This window comes from Pangasianodon hypophthalmus, chromosome 14 (assembly GCF_027358585.1).
Source record: "Pangasianodon hypophthalmus isolate fPanHyp1 chromosome 14, fPanHyp1.pri, whole genome shotgun sequence".
NCBI lineage: Eukaryota > Metazoa > Chordata > Actinopteri > Siluriformes > Pangasiidae > Pangasianodon > Pangasianodon hypophthalmus.
This window is the reverse complement of record NC_069723.1, coordinates 20,229,363-20,239,154: the sequence shown is the minus strand read 5'-3', so window position 1 is coordinate 20,239,154 and position 9,792 is coordinate 20,229,363. Positions and strand designations below refer to the sequence as shown.

Sequence of the window (9,792 nt, the reverse complement as noted above, 5' to 3'; positions counted from 1 at the left end):
CCCTCCTAATTGCTAGCCCTCCCCATCACATGACAGCTAACAATTAAGGAGGCCACAAGCCACCACATCTTTTCAAACCGCTGCTCATGCTACGTCATAGGGCAGCCGTGCCCATTCAGAGGAAAGTGCTATCTGCCCTCTTCCGCAAACATGAACTCACAAATGCCCACGATTGGCTAATGTCACTCTAATTGACAGGGGAGAGAATAACTACAATGGATATTGCATCGACGGGATTCAACCTCACAATCTCCTGATAACAGGGCAAAAGCTTTTCTGTTGAACCACTCAGAAGCTACCAAAAAAAAAAAAAAAAAAAAAAAAAAAACACTTTTCCATATTTTCCATATACAGTATATGTAGTTTTTTTTTTCCACAAGAATGTAGGATCAGCATTTTTGCTTAATGATAGCTAGATGTGAGGCAAGGGGACAGAGGAAACCGGAGAATGCAGAGAAAAGCCTCACAAACTATGGGAGAACATGTAAAACTCTGTGTGAACAATAATCCAAGCTCAGGGTTGAATCGGAGACCCTGGAGCCTTGAGGTAGCAATGATTATGAATATGCATATGAATACCTTTACTGGCATTCCACGTTGTATATGTACAAGATTCACTGAGACTAAAGAGATAGCCTAGATGTGCCACCATCTTGGGATAATCCTGTATGCAAGACAATGTGGCCAAAAATCAGAAGACATTCCAAAGTGGGCTCTGGAAAATTAGAGAAAAATGGTCAGTTTTGATTTCAGGTCATCCTATTTTTAGGTCACATTGTAATATTCTGATAGTACCAACCAGGATATTGTGGAACCAAGCAAAACATGGTAAGATGCCCATCTTGACCTTGTTAAATATATTGCATTGAAACATCTGAAGGCAATTATTCAATGCCTTTATTTCACAATTACAAAATGTCACCTGGGATAGAAAGTGTTAAAAGTAGAATCCAGCTGCATTCTGGAAAGAATACATCAAATTACCTAAGAACATAATCTACCCAAGCAGCTCTCACCAGCACTTGGAAATTAATAGATAATTGAATTAACTTTCCCAAAGAAATATTCTTCTGTCCCCAAGCAGGTTATTCATCTGTGTCACTAAAGCCTTATGAGCAAGTGTAAGCTGAAAGACTTATATTTATATTTGTGCTTATAATAATGTTGCTATCCATCATCCGCCAGCTCAGAGGACACACAGCCTTCCAGAATGAGCAAGACAAAGAGTCTGGGGTTCAGCCACTCCAGGAAAGAAAGAGTACAAGGAGAGCAGCCAGAAGACACAGTTTCCACAATGTAATCCTGAAAATGAGACAGAGAACAGACTGGACATGTTAGAGGAAATTATAATTCATGGCCTTCTGTGTAGACTCTCCTCATCCATTGAATTAGGTCAGTACCAGTGCTTTCACGTGTGTGATTGGAACATTCAAAACATGTAAAAAGACATTTCTTCTTTCAAAACATCAAAGTAGATAAGATACAAGACACCTTTTTTTAAAGTTTTCTGTCATCAGGCTACTCTCAGAATAAGAAAGAGAAGTCAGGAGTGCTAAATGAGGAAAAAGGTAATTACATGGAAAAACAAATATGGCCAAGTACAGGGATGGAGGGCAAAGGTCAGACACGGCTGAACAATACTTCCGATGTTCGGTTCAGTGACCTTGCCTTAGAGATGTTATTTTAATAGCATGTAGAGACAGAGAGAGGGAGACAGGCGGCAGAGACAGAGCAAAGAAAAGAATAACAGGGTATAATATCCAACAAAGTTTTTTTTCCTAATCTCTACAGGGAGCATGCAGGGAAGGAAGACCAGGCTTAGCCTGACGTAGGTCTGGGGTTAACATCAGATGTACATCACATTACAAGTTGCAATAATGCATCTCCATCATCTTTTTATGTTAACAGGCAAGAAAATGACCTGCCACTATTGTCCTTTTACATAGGAGGCAACAAATCACTCTCTGCTCCACCTGTCTCTTCCACTTCACATACGAAAGGTCAGAATTCTCCACTTACCATCGCTTTTTCAGCTAGCCGGCAAAAAATTTACTTGCTTACATCTTTGTTAGGGTAACCATAGTAACGATTATGCTAAGCACAACTACCAGTGGTCCACAAGCCACATGTCCGTCCATCCATTTTCTGTACCGCTTATCCTACAGAGAATCACGGGGAGCTTGGAGCCTAGCCCAGGGGACTCTGGGCACAAGGCAGGGGACACACTGGACGGGGTACCAACCCATCGCAGAGCACAACTGCACACACACTCACACACCCATTCATACACTACAGACAATTTAGAGATGCCACTCAGCCTACAAAGAATGACTTTGGACTGGGGGAGGAAATCAGAGTACCCAGAGGAAACCCCCGAAGCACAGGGAGAACATGCAACCTCCACGCACACAGGGTGGAGGCAGGATTCAAACCCCCAACCCTGGACGTGCAGGGGGAAAGGGGAAGAAAAAAAAAAAAAAAACATGAAACCATGAACCATCTTAATTATTTCAGCTAAATTTAAAAAAAAGTATAGTTGTTAATAAGGTGCAGTTTTCTGTAAGGAGATGTTTAACATTTATGGAAGGAATCTCCAGTGTCAGTGCTTTGTAACAGTCAGAGTTTGAAGAAAGTCTTCTGGACAGATGTACTTTGAGCTTTGCTGATGAGGGAATGGCTGTTTATAGCTGTTATATTCATTCCACAACATTAAATGTAACTATGAATGGATAAAACATATGATGTGTCATTCTTTAACAAATTGTAATAAATGGCAAATTGCTGTGGTATAAGAGCAATAAAATATATTGGGACGTGCTGTTATAGGAACGTAATGATTATATTAATGATTATATATTAGGCATAACTCGTTGCGTCAGGCTGCATCCCACCACTGTTTTGTTGATTATTTTCCCATAATAGCTCAAGTGCTATAGCCTCAAGTGTTTAATCCCTTACTTATCAAAATCATTACTTTCTATGAATATTCTAGACCCTGGTACTCACCTCTATAACTGAAAAATCTAAAGGCAAAACTCAATTAGGAACTCTGTCTCTCCATCTCATACACAAGTTAAGGTAAGATTAGGTTTAACTATGTATATTATATATATATATATATATATATATATATATATATATATATATATATATATATATATATATATATATATATATATATATATATATTTTCCTTAAATTCCGTTCAACCATTTTTCCTTACAGTACTGCAAGCTTTCTGAAGGGGAGTGCAGAACCAGATGGTAATCAAGTGAAATATCTGAACAGGAATTCAGCTCAGTCAGAACGTATACACTGTGCTCTCGTATGGCCTCTTGTACGTCCATCGAGGTAATATCAGAAATCGCCAGCAACCTATGCTATGGCTGAAACGCCCCGTGGATTCAAAAAAGGGGGAGATTTGGACAGCTTCCCAGCACACCTGCCCTTCATTAGAAGATCCCCATTGTGCCTGTGAGATTTCCCATCCACAATAATCCAATTTAAAAAGTAGCCTGATCTTATATGGGAAAGCAATCTGCAATCTGGAATTAAAACAATAAGGGTTTAAATGGAGGTTAGTGTTTGCAGAGATTGAGTTTTCAGAAATAGGACAAAATAGGGTTTTAGTCAACTCAGTGCAAGAGACAAGGAAAGAAAGGAATGTATGCAATTTTCTGTTACTCTCAAAAAGCAAAAACAGCAATTTAGAACACAATTTTGGGCAAAGTTGTAACTATTGGGAAAGCATTAGTTAAATAAAAACATGCTTGTTAGGGATTATGTTTAGAAACCTCAAATAACACAAGGATGCATCTTACAAACATATCACTAAATGCAGTACAAGCAACAGAGCAATCGTACAAGAAGCTTGTTATAGCTCTACATTGTAGCACTACCCTCAATTCACCAACTGTGTCATGCTAAAAAATAAATTGCACCTTAAATGTATACCAATTTCAAGAATAACCATGTCCAGGGTCACATGGCTGTAAGCCAATTATAATTATTCCATTTATTTGAATGACCTTTGTGTTACAGGCTCAGTAGGTGATTCTACATTATTAATAATAACTAGTAATAACTATGTTATTACTTTTTATGCCTATAATTGTTGCTTATTGTTGCTTGGTATGTGTTTTTTAGATACGTTGCCATAGTGCTGCTGGCAATGTATTCTCAGATTAAGAATGTTTGCTCTTTACTAGCATTGTCAAAATACTTCAGATGTCCACTGATAGCTATAATTGCATTAATCTCGCAAGTCAGACCCCTTAGTTAGAGAGTCTGGTAGGTTTCATCAATAAACTTTCACAGAAAGGGGATATGACTGATATGCCAAATGAACAATTCCAGTTCATTTTAGTAGCCAGTTGGCAAAGACGCAAAATTGTGTTGTTTATTCACCACTGTGTGCTTTAAACAAGCTCTTTTTTCCAGTGTCTTACTTCAAAGGTTTAAAGGTTTTTGCACTGAAAACCATAAAAAGATGAGAGCCAAATCGTTTTCAACCTTAAACATTATGAAGGTTGTAGCCAGAAACATGTACAAAAATTATCGGATGCTCTGTATCCCATGGAGCATCTGAGTCTGATAATATGGCTGCATAACCTTCAGTAATCCTCAAAAAGACACGCAGTTTTCTTCGGTAGATGGTTTACCAATGTAATTATCTACACACAAGTTTCATCTGTAGTATTTTAACATGACTTGATTTGCTGCTATAAGGAGGCACCAGATCAGATTTTGCTTCAGGCAAGCCCGTCTGGAATTACCAGTGCCTCTGTTAAACCTTTACAGACATGCGCCTCAAATATTGAAAATTAAATAAGCCTTCAGACATGCGAATTTGCCTTGTCGTGGTCTATGCAGCAACAACATCTGTGTCTTCCGTGAGGTGGATTTCTCCACATCTGGGCCGCATCCTAATGCTTTTTAAGGGGGGGCGGGGACAGCCAAGCAGCTGCGCCCTACGGCCCCAGGTGGTAGCGATTGGCAACGTGTCAGACTGTTTGTTAGAAGACCGATCTTTGATCCCTGGCTGCTGTGTTATCATGTTAAGTCATGGGCCACACACAGGGGAATCCAGAAAGGCTCTTCTTGGAGCTTGTGGTAAGAAAGAGAAAACACTGCCATGGCGTCAGTGGAAGGAAGCAAAACTAACACTGAGCCTGAATATCTACACTCGCATGCCTTTTGTGCAACATCATAAACAACCAAGAAGTATTTTCTCTTCAAAGGGCTGGGTGTATACAACAAAACTGGGTGTGTACAACAGAATTTGAAAATTCCTGATACAGAAAGTCTGGGCTGTTATAAAGAAAATAAACTGTCTCAAATGACTGAATATCAATATAAGGATCTATATGCTGCCGCCTTACAATTTCTTGACTGATGCTCTGAAGTCATGACAGGGTCAGTCAAAGCACTATAAAACACTGGTTCTTGTAAAAGCATCTTCATAAATAATCAGTTTTCCTTCCTCCCACCTCCCAAATGCTCAGGTGTGTAACTTTTATCGCCTGGAAAGGAGCATACTCAGGAGCCCACATGTGGCAGTTTCCCTACCATCTGGACTCCTGACTCTCGTTTACACACACAGAGGTCAGATCCTGCATCTTGTTTTAAAGGAAGGTATTTTCGGAAGCAGAGAGCATTGATGTGGAACTTCAAAAATAAATGCTGCATTTACAGAGTGGAAAATGCTCCACAGGCCACGCGGCTTCCTCTGGTGTTGGGCGTAAAACACGTCCAAGCCCCTTTGGGAGGCCCAAGTGCACGTCTAACAAGTTTTAATGAGGCAACAAGGCCAACAGCTCGCCATGCAAGAAATAATCATGCTTGGCACAATTACTCACAGCTCAAGTATTTACAAAGATGTGTGGAAAGTGTTGGAAATTTCAGACGTGTGGAGGGCAATGTGTCACACTGTGACCCTAAAAATTACGTGAACTTACGCAAGATGTTTAACAAAAAAAAAAGACAATTAATATTGCATTATCAAAGGAGGTTTGGAAAGATTTTAAGGGGTGTAAAGCATGAGCTGTTAGCGAGGGAAAACAAGAATTAAACTGCCCCAAATTTTGTTTAGCCCCCGATTACTATCTGGAATTTATCTATTATCCTGATCCAAGATTCCCAAATGAACCTGACCAAATCAGGTAGTGCTGTGGCCAGAGATGAGAATGAAGTAAAGCTGGTTTATGATAACAGACTGGTTTATCATAATAAATGCAGTACTGAGTTTACCTTTATCTAGTTGTGAAGACTTCTGCTCAAATGTGTCTAGAAATGACCTCACCAAGACTACGAATACATTAGCACATCATGGTAAAATGTACATAAAAGCACATGGCCTGCAGCCAAGACAGCATGAAATAGGACTGAAAAGGTCATAGAAAGTCTGCCATGTATTAACTAGTCCATGGGGACAATTTCCTTCAACAATGCAGTTTTATTCCAGAACTAGCCCAAAGGTGTCAAGAACTCTCACTTTGGTTATAATTACGGTGTAAGAAGTCTTACAAGTCAGAAGTTCAGTGCCTTCTGAAGTAAATTGCCCTTAACTGACCACTCCTATTTGGCCCTCTTTCAGTGTCATTAGTACAGCTTGCAAGGTATTTGCCTATGGAATATGGATAACTCTTAATTAAATTAGAGAGGAAAAAGCTAGGAAAGCTGACCTGTTGACACCAGAAAGAATCAGGGTTGGGCATAGCTTCTGTCAAAGATGAATATGAGAAACTCAAAGGGAAGTCTTGGTCCACTTCCTCCATCTCCAAAATGCTAATATCAATTTCACTCTCTATACTTACCTGTTATTGGGTCTTCCGATGTGCCTGCAGACTAATCCAGCTCAGGGTTATGTGTGGAGTCCTGGGAAGGTAAAGGATTCTGAGTAGAGCCATAAAACTCAAGATGTGACATCAGTTGGGATGAAATATTGGAACTGCAAAACAAACTCTTGATTTTTTTTTTCTTTACAAAGATTGCAGAGAATCACATACTTTCACTTTATCCTGGTCTGGGTCAGAGTGAAACACTGGGTGCAAGGTGGGAGAATTCACTCTGGGTGTGACACTAGGAGGACGAAACTGGAGAAACCAGAGGAAACCCACGCAAACACAGGGAGAACATATAAAACTCTGCAGACAGTAACCCAAGCTCGGGATCGAACCCAAGACCCTGGACCTGTAAGTCATCAACGCTCACTGTGCTGTCCCACCAAGACCAATAATTCTCAGCAAGTCATAGGAAAAACAGTAAACAACTCTAGAGCAGCAACAACTACTTGACAAAATTGCTAAAATTCACTAATAAAAATACACTATATGGCTAACAGTATGTGGACACCTGACCATCACACCTATATGTGGGTCTTCCCCAAACTGTTGCCACAAAGTTGAATTGTCTAGAAAGTCTTTGTGTGCTATAGCATTAAGAGTTCCCTTCACTGGGACTAAGGGGCCCCAAACCTGTTCCAGCATGACAGTGCCCCTTTGCACAAAGCAAGGTCCATACAGACATGGTTTGCCGATGTTGGTGTGGAAGAACTTGAATGACCTGCTCAGAGCCCTGACCAGAACCCCACCGAACACCTTTGGGATGAACTGGAACGCCAACTGCGCACAAGGGCGCCTAGCCCAACATCAGTGCCCAGTCTCACTAATGCTCTTGTGGCTTAGTGAGCACAAATCCCCACTGCCATGCTCCAAAATCTAGTGGAAAATCTTCCAATAAGAGTGGAGGTTGTTATAGCAGCAAAGGGGAGACTAAGTCCATATTAATGCCCATGGTTTTGGAAAGGAATTTTCAACAAAAACATCTGGTTGTGATGGTCAGGTGTCCATACTTTTGGCCATTTAGTGTAATGCTGAGGGACGCACTGCATCAATCACTTTATTGAAAAATAAAAATGTATTTGGTGGAAAATAGCTGAGAACATTAAAACAGAGAAAATGGTTTGACCAAAGTCCTCCAATCTACAGGAACACTAAAGTCCGGTGTTGCCCTCATGACATTCTTCTGTGGCCAACATGAGAAGCACAATGTCCTGGGCTGAACCATACTTTTTATCCACCGAGTATTTTGTTGAGTTGTCCTAGCTCAGCAGGTTGCCCAATTGTTTCACAAATTTATGCTCATATTTATCAATCTTTCCTTAATAGAACATGGTGAACAGCCAACAGCCATGCTTATAATGGAAAAAAAGATGGTCATGTGTTTGATGGTGAGTGCCAGGGAAGGATAAGAACTGAGAAGGACGATGGCAGTGAACAAGAAAGCAGTTAGCGATGATCATATTTAGGGATCTGTGGAACTGAGGGTTCTACACAGCTCAGTGTGTTTCTTGCTATAAAAGGTTTCAAAGGAAGAAATGGCAATAAGAGATGGTTCAGTTAATTGTTATGGTACATTTTCCTCCAAACACCCCACCAACATTTCATGATTTCCAGTACATTCAAATCCTCAGGTCATGTTTTCAGCCCAGTCCATGGCCCATTGATAACCCACTTCCTTTTAAGTGTATCAAATGAGAGACTCATCCAGAAAATAAACTAGGGCTGTTAAAATAAGTTGGGCACTATATCCCGTTTTCTGAGTCCTGGGAATATATTTCCCAACACCATTCTTCACGTATGGTCATGAGATTAATGAATTTGGGGGTTGAAAAATGAGAAAGCAAAGAGATTTACAGCAGGGTCAGTTCATGGGTCATTCTGCAGGCTCTGCTGTGCCAGACCTCAGGTGGTGGATCTACAAGGTCAACTGTCTGTGAAGCTCATTTCCACTGAAAGCATGCAAAACCTGGACAGGAAGTGGTACAATGGAGAGCTGACTGGGGAGCGATGGAAATTAAATAAAGAGAGGGAGTGTAAGCAGCCAGCCCCTGTGCTCCAGTGTAAACAGAGCCTGTGCAAGGTCAAGAGCACAGAGCAAAATGGAGGCTTAATCAAAAGCAAATGCATGAGCTTTATCTTTAAAAATGAGGGCGATTGATTTAGGCAGCAGTCAAATCCAGGATGGCGAATCATCAAATGAGGAAGTGCAGGAAGTCATCAGGAAGATATTACTAATGGTTAGTTATGATGTGGCACAAAATTTTTATGTCTTTGCATACTGAACAGATATTCCATGGCCATAGTTAGAGCAATGTTTAATAATAAAATTGTCATATTAAAAACAGAGCAATGCTGCAATTACCATCACTGACTTATAAACTATTTATGTCCCGTCCCGTCCCGTCCCCGTCCCGTCCCGTCCCCCAAAAAAAGGTTTATAGTCCACGGCTTTATGTCTCGGACTCACATTTTAACACCACTTACTTTGTTCTTTAGGGTGAATGAATCAGGCATGTGTTTTATAACACAGTTTTACGGCTGCTGGTAAGTGCTCAGGCAATTATTAGATAAGAAACCCAACTTAAATCACAGTTTTGGGATCTGGCAGGGTTTTGCGATAGCCAAGCGACGATCTTAATTCCGCACAGTGGGGTTGCACAGTGGAAAGGGCAACTAGGGGGAGTGTCTGCTCCCCATCACAGTACCTCATTCTCAACCCACTCATTTTAACATTTCAGTTCCACTCAGCAGAACCACAGGAGAGAACAGTCAGTGGTAGTGCATGGATTAAGGCAGCTTAAAGATGATAAAAAAGAGCTCTTTGGCCTTACGTTGCAAGTCTATTCTGATCATTTTTTTGTTGTTGTTGTTTTGTTTTTTGTTTTGAGAGCTCCTATTCTGAGTGAGATTTTAGGTGAAATTCAAAAGAGTGTTACTATGCTTTCAGTTG

At 40.5% G+C, this 9,792-nt stretch overlaps 1 long non-coding RNA gene across 1 annotated transcript; it reads left to right on the top strand.

Annotated features, from left to right (window-relative positions):
* Positions 1–1,191: 1,191 nt before the first annotated feature.
* On the top strand, positions 1,192–2,694 carry LOC128319992 (uncharacterized). Its single transcript, XR_008303447.1, has 3 exons — positions 1,192–1,392; positions 1,909–2,000; positions 2,166–2,694. It is a non-coding gene; the product is annotated as an uncharacterized LOC128319992 (long non-coding RNA).
* The last annotated feature ends 7,098 nt before the right edge of the window (positions 2,695–9,792 follow it).